We start from the raw sequence: 17425 nt of genomic DNA, 5'->3' as shown, positions 1-17425 counted from the left end.
TTCTAATTGGAAATATCTATTTTTCTACCAAAAGATATGAAGGCCTAGTATGATCATTTCATTCATTTTTCAGTTTCTTGAGTATATGACACACAACCACAAAGGAAAATAATCATTACATATTCCAGAGAGATTTTTGTGTTGTCTAAGGGTCATGCATTTTCCTTTTTTTAAAAAAATACATTATTAGTCAGCATAAGTAGCATGGCTGAATTTCTGATGGCTTGAGAAATAAAATACAACAGAACCAAATCCATCTCTTTGGGGAGAAAAGGTGTCTTTATTGCTTAGAGAAAATTGTTCTTTGAAAACAAGTTCGTCCTTGAAGATAAATTCTTTCAGACAATAGCAGCATTTTTCATTCCAGATCATCAAATCAATAAGCCTCTCTTGGGTGCCAGGGCACTGTTCTAGTTGCTGGGCTGACAGATACAAAAAGGAAATGTCCCTGCCCCCTAGGTGCTTCTGTTCTTTTGGGGTAAATGACATGCACACATATAAAAGTTTACACAAAACAAATACACAGTAAATACATCAGGCAGCTTTTGTGAGAAGGCACAAGGAATGAGGAAAAACCTCATTGGGGGAGGCAGTGCTTGAGCTGAGCTTTAAAGGATTCTCAGAGATGAAAAGGAGAGTGTGTACTGGACCTAGGGATGGTGTGTGCAAAGGCATGGAGTTGAAAGACAGAATGCTATTCGTGAGGAACAAGACCACTCATTAGGTTGGATTGTAGAGAGTATAAATAAAAGTAATGTATGATGGGCAAGGAAGAGTTAAGTGTGAACTTACTTTCCAAGTCCTTAAATGACAGACAGGTTTATTTTTGATTCTAGAGGCAATAGGGGGCTACTGGAGTTTATTGAGCAGGGGAAAGACATCACAGCCAGACCAGAATATCATTTTGCTAGATGCATGAAGGATGGATTAGATTAAAAGAGAGACTATGTAGAAAGACCAATTAGGAAACTCATAGGTGACTTAAGTGATGAGGGATGGGTTTTAGAGTTCCTTTCTAAATGTGTTGAGTTTGAGATATCTGCAAGACACGTAGTTGGAAATGTCCAAAAGGTGTTTTTGATCTGAACTAAAGCTCAGGAGAGAGGCCAGGTTAGATACATAGATTTGGGAGATACAGAGATTGCATAGAGATGATTATTTAACTTACAGGAACAGATGAGATAATCTAGAGAGAATATATAGAAGAGAGCTCTGAGTAGAGAGCCCTGGCATCCACCCCTCAGTGAAGGGGTGTGGTAGGGATGAGGCTGCAATAAAGGATACCTAAAAAGTGCCATCAGACAAGAAACTAATTGAAAATAATGTCAAGGAAAGCCAGAGAGGAGAGAATGGTAAATGCTTCAGGAAGGTCAAAAAGAATGAGCATTGAGAAAAAGTCACTGGATTTCAAAACTAGGCGATTACAGGTAACTTTGGAGAAAAAGTCCATTTCTCTAATAGAAACCCAACAGGATAGTAGTTAGAAAGAAACTTAGTCCAAAAAGGAAAGTTCTCTGTATGGTGAAGCCACAGAGACAGAAATGTATGTTCTCTTTTGACCACAATATCATGAACTGGCTTTGGAAGATGAAGATTCAAGTGATGTCACTAAACAAGGGTGAGTCATTTAAAACTCTCATAAAAATGACACATGACAGAAGAGTTGCCAGTGAGGGTATTTTTACAACTAGAATTTTCTATGCTAATGAAATCACAGATCTCTGTACCAAAAACTAATATGTGACCTCTGGATCATAGCATGATTTTTTTTTTTTTTGCTAAATAAGTCATCACAGGACTCTTAAAATATTGAGCTTAATGTTCCAAAGCCTCCCACTCAATCCTCTTCTACCCCCAAGAAACCTTTTTAAAAGTGAAAGTGAAAGAGGAAAAAAAAAAAGAAGAGACCATCCCTGCCAACAGACTCTACCATTGTGGACCTCCATGCTTTGCAGTTGCCTGAGGATTACAGAAACCCCTGAAAGCTAAACTTAAATAAGGAGGCCCTATTATATATTGTTTCTTTAACTGAAGTAACTATAAAATAGAAGTCTGTGTATTTATGTATAATAAATTGTGTAAAAATTGTCTTCTCCTTAAACATGTCTCCTTCCCTTTCCCAAATGGAAGAAAAAGTAGTAGTCTTTGGAAAGAAGGATTATTTTTCAAGTACAAGTTAGTCTAGGCAGCCTTTGAGTTCCTTTCTGACTCTCACATTCTCTACTTTTGTGAAATGATCATTAAAACAGTTCATAGATTTATCATTTGATCTCCTTATGATAGAGGGTACTCCTTTGTCCAGGTAGTTGATTGAGTCTCCTCCCATCTCCTTACCAGGTTTGTGCCTTCTTTTCCGTAATCCTTTCCAAGTGGTCTTTGACCCATTAAGGTATCACTTTTTATTCCCCTGTTCATTCTCACCCAAATATTCTTCACTGTTTTTCTAGGATATTATCAAACGAGTATTTCTTGGACACAATGCCACTCCATTTCTCCTTTTATCCTATTTTTTTTTAGTTTATTCTGTACATTTTATATCCACCCCCCCAAAATGTAAGCCCTTGAGGGCAAGAACTCCTTTTCTTTTTTTTCTTTGTATCCTGTAAAAGAGATTGGGCGCCAGGGATGTTAAAATATAACCTAATGGTTTGTGGGTACATACACTGGGTTGAAGGAGAGGCAGGACCAGGATAGGGAGACCAGAGTTCACTGCTAAGCTGGTATTGACTGTTAACAGTCAGAATGGCAGTTAAGCTAACGGTCTCCCAGCTCGCCACTAGGCCAGAGTCTATGGAACCAGCAGGCAAGGTAAAAGGTTTTAACAGTTTTAATTATGTTTAACTTATAAAGGTGGGATAGGGGATTCTACACTTAATACCCTAAAGGGCAAAACACAGGGGCAAGGGGAGGACTTGTCTACACCGACTCTAATTGACCTAGGCCAGGCAGGGCTCAAAGAAGCAGTAATGGAGTCACTGGAAGGCAGCTTCAAACCTGGTTCCAGCCAGGTTTGACCAGCACAGCTAAAGGGCCTGTGGGTGGCTTTGAGGGTTTCTCACGGTAATCCACAGATGATCACAGGATGCCAAAAGCTAAGGTGGTCCAATGTACCCAAGTAGAAAGAGTGTGCTTGAGATGCTGTCCACCAGATCCCAAACTCCTCCTCTGTTTGCTGCTGCTCTGTAGGTCTTGTCCACTTGCTAGAAGCCACCACCACTCAGGATCCCAGGGAAACAGGATGCAGGTCTGAGATCTCCCAGGGCTAGCAACAGTTTGTGCCAACCACTAATGGAGTCTCTCAGGGCACAAGCAACTTCCTGCTCCTTCGTTCCTTCTTGGAATGCTCCAGTCCTTCCTGCTAGGTCCATATAAACTATTTCTACATAAACTGCTAAATAAATCTTCCTCACAACAATCCCCAGCACCTAGTTCTGTGCCTCAGTTGCACAAAATAGGCACTTGATTAGTTGAATGGAGTTGAATAATATGAGGTAGTATCAGATGGCAAAAAGCAGTGGCTAAGTGCCTGCTGGTTGGATTTAGGTGAGACAGATTTGTACAAAGTCATCAGCCTTTCTCACAGAGTCATCAGAGTCCAGTGACAAGTCAGGACTATGCAGTGGATGACTTTTTTTTTTTTTTTTTAATATTTGACCAAGTTCTAAGTACTCCACAGCACTTGCTTCAGTGGCCTTTGTTTCTGTTGGAACAAATTGTTCTGATCCACCTATTCTGCTAGGAAAAGACTTCACATGCTTGGGGTAGATCATTTACCAGTGGGTTTGAGGCCTGTTGGTTACCCTCATCCTGCTATAGCTTCTTAGAGTCATAGGTGAGAGTGGGTAACTTGAAGGTTACTGGCCCTGGCATAATCATCAGCTTCCCCAAAATATCTGTTATTTATCAACATAACACTATGTTCTCCAGAATTCCTTTCCTCTGTGTCCTCATGTACATTTCTACGTTTGGTTATTAAAAGTTTCTGTAACCACGCCCTTGGCGTCTTTTTTTCTCCCCTGCTAATGGGGCTGGAAAAATGCTTGTCTCTCACTTTACTTCCCTTTACTTTGAGATATTATTAATAAATCTTATAAAAATACTTGGAGTATTTGGATATTTAATTTTAATCTTACACATCTCTAGAGAGAGCCAGGGATCAGGGTTACAAATTAAGTAATATAGTCAAGAAGATTTGAGTTTACCATCTTGCCTCCAATACTAGCTGTGTGATGATGGAATACATCACTGAATCCCTCTTTAGTCTTTTTCATTATAAGTCAATAAAAAAGAATACCTGAAATACACTTTTTACAAGCCTAAGGGAATCACTGCTCTACATGATATTATTATATTGATGGATATGGGAAGATGGATGGAGACATGAAATTGATGACCCAGCCTGTTTCAGTAGCCATAGTGTTTGGGAACAGTAGTAATTTCAGAAAAGAGAATTATAGAGAAGAGATTGTCTCTCCCTTACCCCACCCCAAATAGGTTAATTTATTATAGAAAATGATGGAAAACTTTGCTAGTGAACACTGGTAGATATTGTGGTCATCCAGATGACAGTAATTTTAGAAAACAAGATGTTAATTGGTCTGTGCCCACATGTTAAACTAGTACATTACTATCAGAAAATGCCCTTCCATTTCATTGCATGGTCGGGAAAGTATAAATCTACCCAGATTTATACTTGACCTTCATAATCATCTACCATGTTCTATCTAGTTACGTTGTTCCATTGGCTTAAATTCCATGGAATGTACACAAGAGTTTGCAGTGATAGGACTGTTCCATTTCTCATTTAATGGGGACTGGAAGTCAGCAATATTAAGAGCTTCTGTTATGAAACCTTTCATAATAAAATAATGATATTTTCCTTCCAGTTTTAAGGGGAAACCTTTTCGATGGTCATTTTAAGGTTTAATTCTTTTGGCAAAACACGTCCAAAAAAAATTTATTTCAGTGTAAGTGGATAGACTGAAAAGTTTTTTGAGCAAGGAATAAGTCATTACTGATAGAGGATTTAGCAGGGAGTACAGGAGAGAACTTATGATAGATAATATGACAAACCAGATAGGGATGGGTAACAAATGAATGGAAGCAGTTGGAAGAAAAGGTAGAAAGAGAGAGAATCCTGAAGTTTGATAGAATAGATAATTGATTTGCAGACTGAATTATATTGGGTACACAGATACTGGATCTGCAGCCCTGAATGCTGGTGTGGTTGCAATAGAATCGAGTGAATAAGATCCTTTTTTGATTCTTGTTAAAAGTTGGTTTGTGTCTATTGGTTTGAGTTTAGTTTCTACAGGCACCTGCATTTTCATGCAGCTGATACATTTTTGTTCTGCCATTCAGTTCCTTTGTATGCCTTGAGGCAATTCTGGTGCCTCCTCAGTGAGTACTTTTTTTTTTTTCCTAGCTGGAAGAAAATGCTGTGGTAGTTATTAGCAATAGGCACAATAAGTGTCCTAGATTGTCTTTTGTTTCTGTTTGAAATGTCCCTGGAAAGCTGAGGGAGACAGGAAGATTCTACTGTTGTACAAATAATGAGGTTTTTTTTCCCCCTCCCAACTGTTTTACAACAAAGTTACTTGTTTTAAAAGTGACCTAGAAGTGAACTTGGCATTTAAAATTAAACCACCTGAAAAAGGTTAAGAGACATCCCGTCAAATATCTTAAACCTATTTATTTTTTTCTGAAGGCTACAGATAATAATCCCTACAGTGCATCATGTTTTAAGTGTTTGTAGTCAGTAGTTCTGTTATTAATGAACTTTCTTGATACTCCATAATACTTGTCTTCTAGAAACTTGAAAAACTTTACATGAAAAAAACTGGCTCATTATGACATTTGCATGAAAAAATGGCAAGTGATAACGAGTTCCATGTTACTTATGGTAAAACAGGCATCATGCTAGAAAAAGACTATCTCAGGCGTATATGTGGCAGTAGGACAGGGCTCTTACTCCCAGTTGGATACTATCCATATCCTTGCCCCTCAGCACTAGCATCCACCATAGCAATGCTTCTGAGGCTGTCTTCAGATATCCTATTCCTTTAGTAGACTTTATCACCTGATCCCATTTCTGCAAAATGTGTTCTTTTAGTACTGACTGTAAGTCAGACTTTTTATGTCTTTCTTGCTTTTCTTTGACTTTCTGCAAATTATGACTAGTTAATAATTGACAGTTGGTGGGTAATGATGTAGTCTTCTGCAGATTCCTTCAGAAAATACTGGACATAAACTGCTTTTAAAGGGGGAAAAATAATTTCAGAAAGAGCTAGAAAGACCTATGTGAACTGATGCAGAGTGAAATTAGAACATTATGCACAATAACTACAATACTATGGAATGAGCAAATGTGATAGACTGCTACTAAACAGCAATACAATATCCAGGACTATTTTGAAGGACTTATGAGAAAGACTGTTATCCACCTCTAGAGAAAGAACTATTGGAATAGGAATGCAGATGAAAACATATGATTTATCACTTGTTTATTTGGGTAGATGATTTGGGATTTGGGTTTTATAAGATTATTTGCTTACAAAAATGAATAATTTCTGCTACATTTTCTAGATATAGCCTTTCAGTTTTATGTAATGGCTGGCTTTACAGAGTGGATTTTCTTAAAGATAATGAATTTCTTGTCAAATCCACCATCAAATTTCCTTGTTAAAAGGAAAATAATCCTAAAATAACAGTTTGAGGGAAAAGGTGGTTAATGTGGAAAGGCACTAGGGAGTTTTACTTTTCTTTTGTGTTGATTACCACCAGGTGTCAGCATAGTCTGTTCCATAGGCAATTTGAGATTGGATGGGCAAGAAAATATTGAATTGCTTCTTAATGGCAATGATTAATAGATAGGTTGGTAAGTTTAGCTTATAAGGTTAGCATTGGGTTTTGGATGAGGTGGGTAATGATGAAATCCAAAGCTTCCAGCTTGTAAATAACGTTGGCTGTTGCATTGAAATAGAAGAGTATTCTTAATACTATAACCCATATTTCATTTTGATCTAATATAGGTGGTATCCAAAATAGGATAGCATTTGATGTCTGATTTAATTTTGTCTCCTTATATATTTCAATCAATGTACTATTGTTATTGCTACTGCTAGTACTAACACTACTATTGTCATAAACAATTTGTAAAATGCCATAATCTGCATTCTTTGTTTTAAAATTCTAATGATTGAATAAGATAAGCAGATTTAAGTAGAATACTCTAATTGTGTGCCTCTTCTTTGTTAAGAAAATGATGCTTACACAGAAGTCTTCTAGAATCAAATGCACTTTTTAATTTATTCTGATTTCTGCAGATGCTTGGAGGTAACCTTTTGGAAATGGAATCAGCCTTTAAAGCAGTAGTCAGAGGTTTGGGAGTAAAAAATAACTTCCATCCTGTAAAAAAGTGGAATTATGTCATAAAACAACTCTAGGCAATGTAGTACTTGTCTCCTCTTGTCTGCTGAATAAAAGTTCTCTAAAGTTCCTTCCAGCTCTAAAATTCTGTGACTTTAATGTAGTGGCACCCTAGATAATTTCTAATGTCATTGTGTTTTTGTTTCTAGGTCATTCTGAAAAGAAACAAAGCAACTTCTGTGTGACAGCTCTTTTTAAAAACCTGTCACATAATTATATAATATCCTAGGCCAGGTAGATTTCTGGGTTCCTGGTCCTATCCATGAGGTTTAAAAGAATTCATTTTTAGTAGAATTTTTAAAAAGATGAAACAAGTCTCCAACCTCAGAGAGCTTATGTTCTATTGGGAAGGGAAGAAATGCACACAGTTAAATATGTGGAGACAAAGTAGGAAATAAAGATAGCAATGTTGAGGTCAGAGAAGTTCTAAGAATATTTAAGGAAAGGGAAGGAACTAATAATATTTGAATTAGCAAAGGCTTCATGGAGAAGGTGGTTGAAAAAATACAGACAAATTGAAAGGCAGAGATGAGGAAAGGGGATGCATTCTAGGCACTGGGAATGCCATTTGTGAATTCATTGCAATGGACATGAACCATCACTCCACCACTTTCAGGGGGAAAGCTTGACTCAATAGTGTTTATGAAGGAGAGTAATACAAAATAAAATCAGATAAGGGATTAAAGCCAGATAGTGGAGCCCCAAAGCTAGGCTAATTTGACAATTCAATTCAATTGAAGAATATTAAGCAGCTTCTTTGGGCAAGGCACTATAATAGGCCTGACAAGGCAAACTGAAAGTTTTCCTTCAAGGAGTCTACTTTTTATTTGGATAAAAAAATTAAAATATATACAGAATGGATTATTGATGGAGGATAGAGCACTTACAGGACTGGCTTCCTGAAGAAGGTGGGTTTTGAGTTGAACTTTGAAGGAAGCTAGGGATTTTATGATATAAAGGAAAAGTGTAGAGGAAATTTTGTCATGAATTCTTCTCAGATCCATAGATCTGACAACTTTTTCCATGTTTCATTATTTTGCTTATGGTGTCCTTTATGTCTAAGTCACGAATGCATTTTGAGCTTATCTTGGCATATAGTATGAGTTGTTGATCTATGCTTAGTTCCTGCCAGACTGCTTTTCCCAATAGTTTTTGTCAAAGCGAGTTTTTGTTCCAATAGCCGGACTCTTTGGGTTTATCAAATATTAGGTTACTGTGTTCATTTGTTTCCTCATGTTGTGATTTTAATCTTTTTCATCAATTAGTCACTCTGTTTCTTATCCAGTATCAAATTGTTTTGATGATTACAGTTTTATAGTATATAGTTTGAAATCTGAAAGTAGTAGACTACTTTCTCATTTTTAAAGTTAATTCTTATGATATTCTTGACCTTTTGTCCCAGATGAATTTCATTATTATTTTTCTATCTCTATAAAGTAGTTTTTTGGTGATTTGACTGATGTAGGACTGGATAAGCCAACTAATTTAGATAGTATTATGATTTTTATTATATTGGTTCAGCACACCTGTTAGTAATGAATATTTCTCCGGCTATTTAGATCTGTCTATTTGTGGGAAGTATTTTGTGATTGTGTTCATGTAATTCCTGTGTGTGTCTTGGAGGATAGACTCCCAAGTATTTTATTCTGTGTAGTTATTTTCAATTTTTTCTTTTTATCTAGGGGAAAATTTAAAAGGCAGAGATGAGGAAGAGGGGTACTAGCTAGGTGTAGAGGATAGCCTACACAGAGTCAAAAAGGATGGTAGTTAGAATGCCATTAGTGGAATATCAAGTGTGTAAAGAGGGAAGAATAATGTTCGATAAATTTGGAAAGACTAAAGCCAAATTGTGAAGGACTTTGGGACCAAAACAGACTAGATTGTATTTTATTTTAAAGGTAGTCACTGGAGCTTTTTGAGGAGAAGAGTGATCTGATCAGCCCTGTGCTTTAGGAAGATGTATGGAGGATATGTTGCAAGGGGGAGATATTGGCGAAAAGGAGCCCAATTAGGAGGTTATTTTAGTAGACCTTGCAAGAGAATAGGAAGGCCAGGTTATGGTATGGGTACAGAGAAAGGGGGCAGATGTGATATGTTCCAGAGGTAAACTCAAAAAATCTTGGCAACTGATAGGATATGGAGAGTGAGTGACAAATTGATGTTGCTTGTAATGCTGTAAATCTAGATGACTGGAAGGATGATGAGATGCTCAGCAAAAAGGGAAGTTAGAAAGACAGGATCAGTTGGGTTTGGGACATTTTACAAGTAAGATGCTAAGGTAATATGGTTGGAAATAGTTGGAAATATCCAATATGCAACTGATGATATAGGACTGGATTTCACAAAAGTAATGAAAGTTGGAAGGAGTTAACATTTTATCTCAGAGGCAATAGAAAGCCACTGAAAATTTTGGAGCAGGGGATTGACTTGGTCACACCTCTAGGTTAGGAAGATAATTTTGGCTGCTCTGTGGAGGACAGTTTGTAGCCAGGGAGACAAGTAAGGTAACTGTTACAGTGGGCCAGGCAAGTATTGATGAGATTTTTTTAATTAAAAGTTTTTTTAAAATTTTAATAACAAATTTCCACATAAGTCATATGATCCATATTATATCCCTGCCTTTTCCCCTACCCCCTCCCAGAGTTGATAAGCAATTCAATCTGGGTTATACATGTATTATCACGCAAAACACATTTCTGTATTATACATTTTTGCAAGTGAATAATCTTATACAACCAAAACCCCAAATCATATATGCAGATAAACAAGTGATACATCATATGTTTTCATTTGCTGTTCTACTCCAAGAATTCTTTCTCTAATTGTGGAGAGCATTGTTTTTCATAAGTCCTCAGAATTGTCCCAGATCATTGTATTGTTGGTAGTAGCAAAGTCTATCATGTGTGATTGTTCCACAATATTGCAGTTATTGTGTACAATGTTCTCCTGGTTCTGCTTATTTCACTCTGCATCAGTTCACATAGGTCTTTCCAGTTCTTTCTGAAATCATCCTGTTCATTATTCCTTATAGCACAATAGTATTCCAGCACCATCATTTACTAGAATTTGTTCAGTCATTCCCCAACTGAAGGACATCCCTTTAGTTTCCAATTCTTTGCCAACACAAAAAGAACAGCTATAAATATTTTTGTACAAACATATCTTTTCCCATTTTTTAATTTCTTTGGGATACAGATCCACTAATTTTACTGTTAAAACTAGTGGATCTGTATTACTGGATCAAAAGATATGCATTCTTTTATAGTCCTTCGGGCATAAATCCAAATTGCTCTCCAGAATAGGTGGATCAGTTTACAACTCCAGCAATAATGTATTAGTGTCCCAATTTTGCCAAATCCCCTCCAATATTTATTTTCCTTGACTGTCATATTGGCCAAGCTGATAGGTGTGAGGTAGCACTTCAGAGTTATTTTAATTTATATTTCTCTAATCAAGAGGGATTTAGAACATTTTTTTTATATGCCTATTGATAGCTTTGATGTCTTCATCTGAAAACTGCCTATTCTTATCCTTTGACCACCTATCAATTGGGGAATGACTTGGATTCTTATAAACTTGATTTATTTCTTTATATATTTGAGAAATGAAACCTTTTTCAGTGAAAGTGGTTATAAAAAATTTTCCCCCCAGTTTGTTGTTTCCCTTCTAATCTTGGTTGCATTGGTTTTGTTTGTATAAAATCTTTTTTTAAACCTTTATTCATTTTATACCTTGTAATGTTCTCTATCACTTGTTTGGTCATAAATTCTTCCCTTCTCCATAGATCTGACAGGTAAACTATTCTATGTTCCCCTAACTTACTTATAATATCATTCTTTATGTTTAAATAATATACCAATTTTGACTTTATCTTGGTATAAAGAGTGATCTAAACCTAATTTTTGCTATACTGTTTTCTAGTTTTCTCAACAGTTTTTGTCAAATAGTGAGTTTTTAGCCCCAAAGCTGGAGGTTATGGATTTATCAAACACTAATTTGCTAAGGTCATTTATCCCTTCTCTATTCCATCTATCTACCCTTCTATTTCTTAGCCAGTATTTGATTGTTTTGATGATAACTGCTTTATAGTACAATTTAAGATCTGGTACTGCTAGGCCACCATCCTTCACATTTTTTTTCATTAGTTCCCTTGATATTCTTGACCTTTTATTCTTCCAAATGAATTTTGTTATTATTTTTTCTAATTCTATAAAATAGTTTTTTGGTACTTTGATTGGTATGGTATTGAGTGAGTAAATTAATTTAGGTAGGATTGTCATTTTTATTATATTAGCTCAGCCTACCCATGAGCAATTAATGTTTTTCCAATTTGTTAGATCTAACTTTATTTGTGTGAAAAGTGTTTTGTGATTGTGTTCATATAATTCCTGTGTTTGACTTGGCAAATAGATTCCCAAGTATTTTGTATTGTCTAGACTAGAGTGATTTTAAATGGAGTTTCTCTTTCCACCTCTTGCTGCTGAGTTTTATTGGAAATGTATAGAAAAACTGATGATTTATAAGGGTTTATTTTGTATCCTGCAACTTTGCTAAAGTTAGTAATAATTTCAACTAGTTTTTTAGTTGATTGTCTAGGATTTTCCAAGTATACCATCATATTATCCGCAAAGAGTGATAGTTTAATTTCCAAGTAATGATGAGATTGATGGAAATATTAGCCAAAACAAGGAAGACCATGCCTTCCTTCAAGTCTAGAGTCAAAGACCAAAAGAAAGGAGATATTTGGTAAATGTTTTGAGGAATAGACTATAGGGTATGAAGAGAGATCACATACATGGCCATGATTTTCTTGGTAAAGATAGAGAGATAAGATAATTTGGTTGGGGGGGAAAGGGGCTTGAGGAGAGAGGAAGTGGTTTGAAATAGCTTCTGAAGGGAGTGGAAATGCAAGATGCTTAAACAGACCCCTTCCAGAATCAAATCACTTTTTAATTTATTCTGATCTGTGCAAATGCTTGGAGCTATGCTTTTGGAAGTGGAACCAGACTTTAAAGCAATGCACAGAGGCTTGGGAATAAAAAATAACTTCTATAAAAACTGCAATTATGTCAGAAAACAACTTTAGATAACATAGTAACTGTCCTCGGCTTTTCTTCTCTAGCATGGTAGTAGGAAAAGAAAGCAAGGGATTCATGGGTAAAGGACAGGATTGGGACTTGGAGAATGCTGGAGAGATTGAGAGTTGTGCTGAGGACAATGAGTAGGCGTTAGGAGGAGTGAGGTGGGGGGACAGGAGAGTTTTATTTGAAAGGGCAGCTTCAGAGGTCAGGATAATGAAATAAGCCCTGAAACATGGAGACTCCAGTGAGTGTGAGGCTAGTAGGTACTCTGGTGCTTACAAGCCTCAGTGAACCAGAATTAGGGGGAAGGGAGTAATAATAGAAGGTAACAGCAAATTCAAACTCAAAATAAGTAGCTAGCCTGACACCTTGAGAAATGTGTAGCCAGTGTTTCTTAGAAACCTAGGGACTTCCTTTGAGGGATCCTACTGAGATATTTTTAGTATATGAGGAGGCCCAACCTAGGGCCATGTATATTGCATGTGTTGCAGATACAGCTTGTCCAATTATGTTTTTTTAAACCCTTACCTTCTGTATTAGAACTGATACTGTCAGTTCCAAGGCAGAAGAATGGTAAGGGCAAGGCAATGGGGGTTAAGTGACTTGCCCTGGGTCACTCAGCTAGGAAGTACCTAAGGTAAAATTCAAACTTAGATTCTCCCATCTTGAGGCTTGACTCTATCCATTGAGCCACCTAGTTGCTCCCAAATTAAACTTTCATGCCAGTTTCTAATGGTATGATGGTGAGATTACTGCTTTTTGGAGCCAAAAGTTTCAGGTTCAAGTCCCTGCTATACCATTTACTTGATAGGTGATTTTGAGCAGAATACATAACGCTATTGAGCCTCTTTTCTCCTTTGTAAGATGGGAATAATGATACTTGCACTAGACACCTAACAGGAGGCTTATGAAGTACAAATAACATATTAAAATGTCCTATAAACTATAAAGTGCCATATAAAAGTTCTAGAAATCCTTGCTTTTTATAGTTCTACCATCATGTTTACTCCTAGACTGGGGAATCTCAATGATAATCACAAAAATTGAGAAAGAAGTAGAAATACAAGGAGGAAATATAGAAGAATCTCCAAAAATATATTTTCTAGTACCCTTTCTAGTAAGTTTAAGTGAATGGAGTGGAAGACAGTTTCAAATTTTAGGACCAGCCTGAATGTTTTAATTCTCTTCACTGTTTTATTATATCCCTCCACACTACGAAATTTGGATTATTTTTTAATCTTACCTACTTATTTTTGTTGTTCTGGGTATTGAACTGATTATGCAGTACTCTATGTTGATTTCTCTCTCCTCACTTTCCTCTGGGGATCTGGCTATGCTTTCCAAACATCTCTTTTAATCCTCTTATCTAGGGAAAGGTAACAGAGGTGCTTCCACCTATCCATCAGGCCCTGGTGAAGACTGACATTTTACAGTCTTTTGTAACTGGGCTACACAGAACAGGAGGCTTGGAGGTGAAAGTATCCATTACCCATCACCCATCCCTCCAGCTAGCCGTCTTTGGTGACATGGGTGCTTTTAAAAGGGGAGGTGGGAGTGGGGAAAGAATGTATATGCACATTTAAAAGTCTAGACACTGCCTATGGAAGGGAATAGAACAAAAGTTAGCTGTTGGCTGTCACCTGGAATCACATAACTGTGAAGTGCTGAATCACACTCAGAGCTCAAGGACACAGAGGGCTTTTCTGAGTGACAGGTCTACCCCAGCAGCCCTCCAGGTAGCTAAAAATTCAGTTCAAAGCATTAACAAACTCCCTTCATTGCCATTCCCACTTCAAAGGAAGTTACTCTCAACTTAGGGAGCTTCTTGGTAAATATGAGAGTGGATGCTATTTTTCTTTTTAACAAAAACATAATTATTACTGCTTCTTGCTTCCCTAACTCTTTTTTTTTAATATTTATTTTTTGAAAAGTTAACATGGTTACATAATTCATGCTCTTACTTTCCCCTTCACCCCCCAACTTCGCCCTCCCCCCCATGGCTGATGTGTATTTTTATTGGTTTTAACATGTGTCATCGATCAAGACCTATTTCCAAATTGTTGATAGTTGCATTGGTGTGGTAGTTTTGAGTCTACATCCCCAATCATGTCCACCTCAACCCATGTGTTCAAGCAGTTGTTTTTCTTCTGTTTCCACTCCTGTAGTTCTTCCTCTGAATGTGGGTAGCGTTCTTTTCCATAAGTCCCTCAGAATTGTCCTGGGTCATTGCATTGCTGCTAGTGCAGAAATCCATTACATTCTATTTTACCATAGTATATCAGTCTCTGTGTACAATGTTCTTCTGGCTCTGCTCCTTTCACTCTGCATCAATTCCTGGAGGTCATTCCAGTTCACATGGAATTCCTCCAGTTTATTATTACTTTGAGCGTAATAGTATTCCATCACCAGCATATACCACAATTTGTTCAGCCATTCCCCAACTGAAGGGCATCCCCTCATTTTCAGTTTTTTGCCACCACAAAAAGCACAGCTATAAATATTTTCATACAAGTCTGTTTATCTATGATCTCTTTGGGGTACAAACCCAACAATAGTATGGCTGGATCAAAGGGCAGGCATTCTTTTATAGCCCTTTGAGCATAGTTCCAAATTGCCAGCCAGAATGGTTGGATCAGTTCACAACTCCACCAACAATGCATTAATGTCCCAGTTTTGCCACATCCCCTCTAAAATTCATTACTCTCCCCTTCTTTCATTTTAGCCAATCTGCTAAGTGTGAGGTGATACCTCAGAGTTGTTTTGATTTGCATTTCTCTAATTATTAGAGATTTAGAACACTTTCTCATGTGCTTATTGATACTTTTGATTTCTTTATCTGAAAATTGCCTATTCATGTCTCTTGCCCATTTATCAATTGGGGAATGGCTTGATTTTTTATACAATTGGTTTAACTCCTTGTATATTTGAGTAATTAGACCCCTGTCAGAGTATTTCATTATAAAGATTTTTTTCCCAATTTGTTGTTTCCCTTCTGATTTTGACTACATTGTTTTTGTTTCTATAAAAGCTTTTTACTTTGACATAATCAAAACCATTTATTTTACATTTTGTAATTTTCTCTAACTCTTGCTTGGTTTTAAAATCTTTCCTTTCCCAGAGATCTGACAAGTAAACTATTCTATGTTCACTTAACTTATTTATAGTTTCCCTCTTTATATTCAAGTCATTCACCCATTCTGAATTTATCTTGGTGTAGGGTGTGAGATGTTGATCTAAATCTATTCTCTCCCATATTGTTTTCCAAATTTCCCAACAGTTTTTGTCAAATAGTGGATTTTTGTCCCAAAAATTGGGCTCTTTGGGTTTATCATACACTGTCTTGCTGATGTCACTTACCCCAAGTCTATTCCACTGATCCTCCCTTCTGTCTCTTCGCAAGTACCATACCTTTTTGATGACTGCTGCTTTATACTACAGTTTAATATCTAGTACTGCTAGGCCCCCTTCCTTCACATTTTTTTTCATTATTTCCCTTGATATTCTTGATCTTTTATTATTCCAAATGAACTTTGTTATAGTTTTTCCTAATTCAGCAAAAAACGTTTTTTGGTAATTTGATAGGCATGGCGCGAAATAGGTAAATTAATTTGGGTAGAATGGTAATTTTTATTATGTTAGCTCATCCTACCCATGAGCAATCAGTGTTTTTCCAGTTGTTTAGATTTAGTTTTAATTGTTTGGAAAGTGTTTTGTAGTCATTTTCTTATAATTCCTGTGTTTGTTTTGGTAGATAGATTCCGAAGTATTTTATTTTGTTCTTTTTAACATTTATTAATATTTATATTTTAGAAAAGTTAACATGGTTACATGATTATGCTCTTACTTTCTCCTTCACCCCCTGACCTCCCCCCTCCCCTGGCCAATATGCATTTCCACTGATTTTAACATGTGTCATTAATCAAGACCTATTTCCAAATTGTTGATAGTAGCATTGGTGTGGTACTTTCGATCCCCAATCATGTCCTCATCAACCCATATATTCAAGCAGTTGATTTTCTTCTGTGTTTCCTCTCCTGCAGTTCTTCCTCTGAATGTGGGTAGCTTTCTAAGTTTCATAAGTCCCTCAGAATAGTCCTGGGTCATTGCATTGCTGCTGGTACAGAAGTCCATTACATTCTATTTTACCACAGTATATCAGTCTCTGTGTACAGTTTTCTTCTGGCTCTGCTCCTTTTGCTCTGCATCAGTTCCTGGAGGTCTTTCCAATTCACATGGGATTCCTCCAGTTTATTATTCCTTTGAGCACAATAATATTCCATCACCAGCATATACCACAATTTGTTCAGCTATTCCCCAATTGAAGGGCATCCCCTCATTTTCCAGTTTTTTGCCACCACAAAAAGTGCGGCTATAAATATTTTTGTGCAAGTCTGTTTATCTATGATCTCTTTGAGGTACAATCCCAACAATGGAATGGCTGAATCAAAGGGCAGGCATTCTTTTATAGCCCTTTGAGCGTAGTTCCAAATTGCCAGCCAGAATGGTTGGATCAGTTCACAACTCCACCAGCAATGCATTAATGTTCCAATTTGGCCACATCCCCTCCAACATTCGTTACTCTCCACTTCTTTCATTTTAGCCATTCTGCTAAGTGTGAGGTGATACCTCAGAGTTGTTTTGATTTGCATTTCTCTAATTATTAGAGATTTAGAACACTTTCTCATGTGCTTATTGATAGTTTTGATTTCTTTATCTGAAAATTGCCTATTCATGTCTCTTGCCCATTTATCAATTGGGGAATGGCTTGATTTTTTATACAATTGATTCAACTCCTTGTATATTTGAGTAATTAGACCCTTGTCAGAGTTTTTTGCTATAAAGATTTTTTCCCAATTTGTTGTTTCCCTTCTGATCTTGGCTACATTGTTTTGGTTTCTACAAAAGCTTTTTAGTTT

The 17425-nt window shown here is 36.7% G+C and overlaps 1 long non-coding RNA gene across 1 annotated transcript in view; it reads left to right on the top strand.

Annotated features, from left to right (window-relative positions):
• The first annotated feature begins 2671 nt into the window (after window positions 1–2671).
• Window positions 2672–17425, top strand: part of LOC123239356 — a 19015-nt gene continuing 4261 nt past the window's right edge. Inside the window, exon 1 of the long non-coding RNA XR_006505728.1 lies at window positions 2672–2808. This is a non-coding gene — a long non-coding RNA (uncharacterized LOC123239356). The remainder of the gene's footprint in view (window positions 2809–17425) is intronic.

Source organism: Gracilinanus agilis, chromosome 3, assembly GCF_016433145.1.
Source record: "Gracilinanus agilis isolate LMUSP501 chromosome 3, AgileGrace, whole genome shotgun sequence".
NCBI classification, from domain to species: Eukaryota; Metazoa; Chordata; class Mammalia; order Didelphimorphia; family Didelphidae; genus Gracilinanus; species Gracilinanus agilis.
This window is presented reverse-complemented; position numbering and strand designations above follow the sequence as displayed.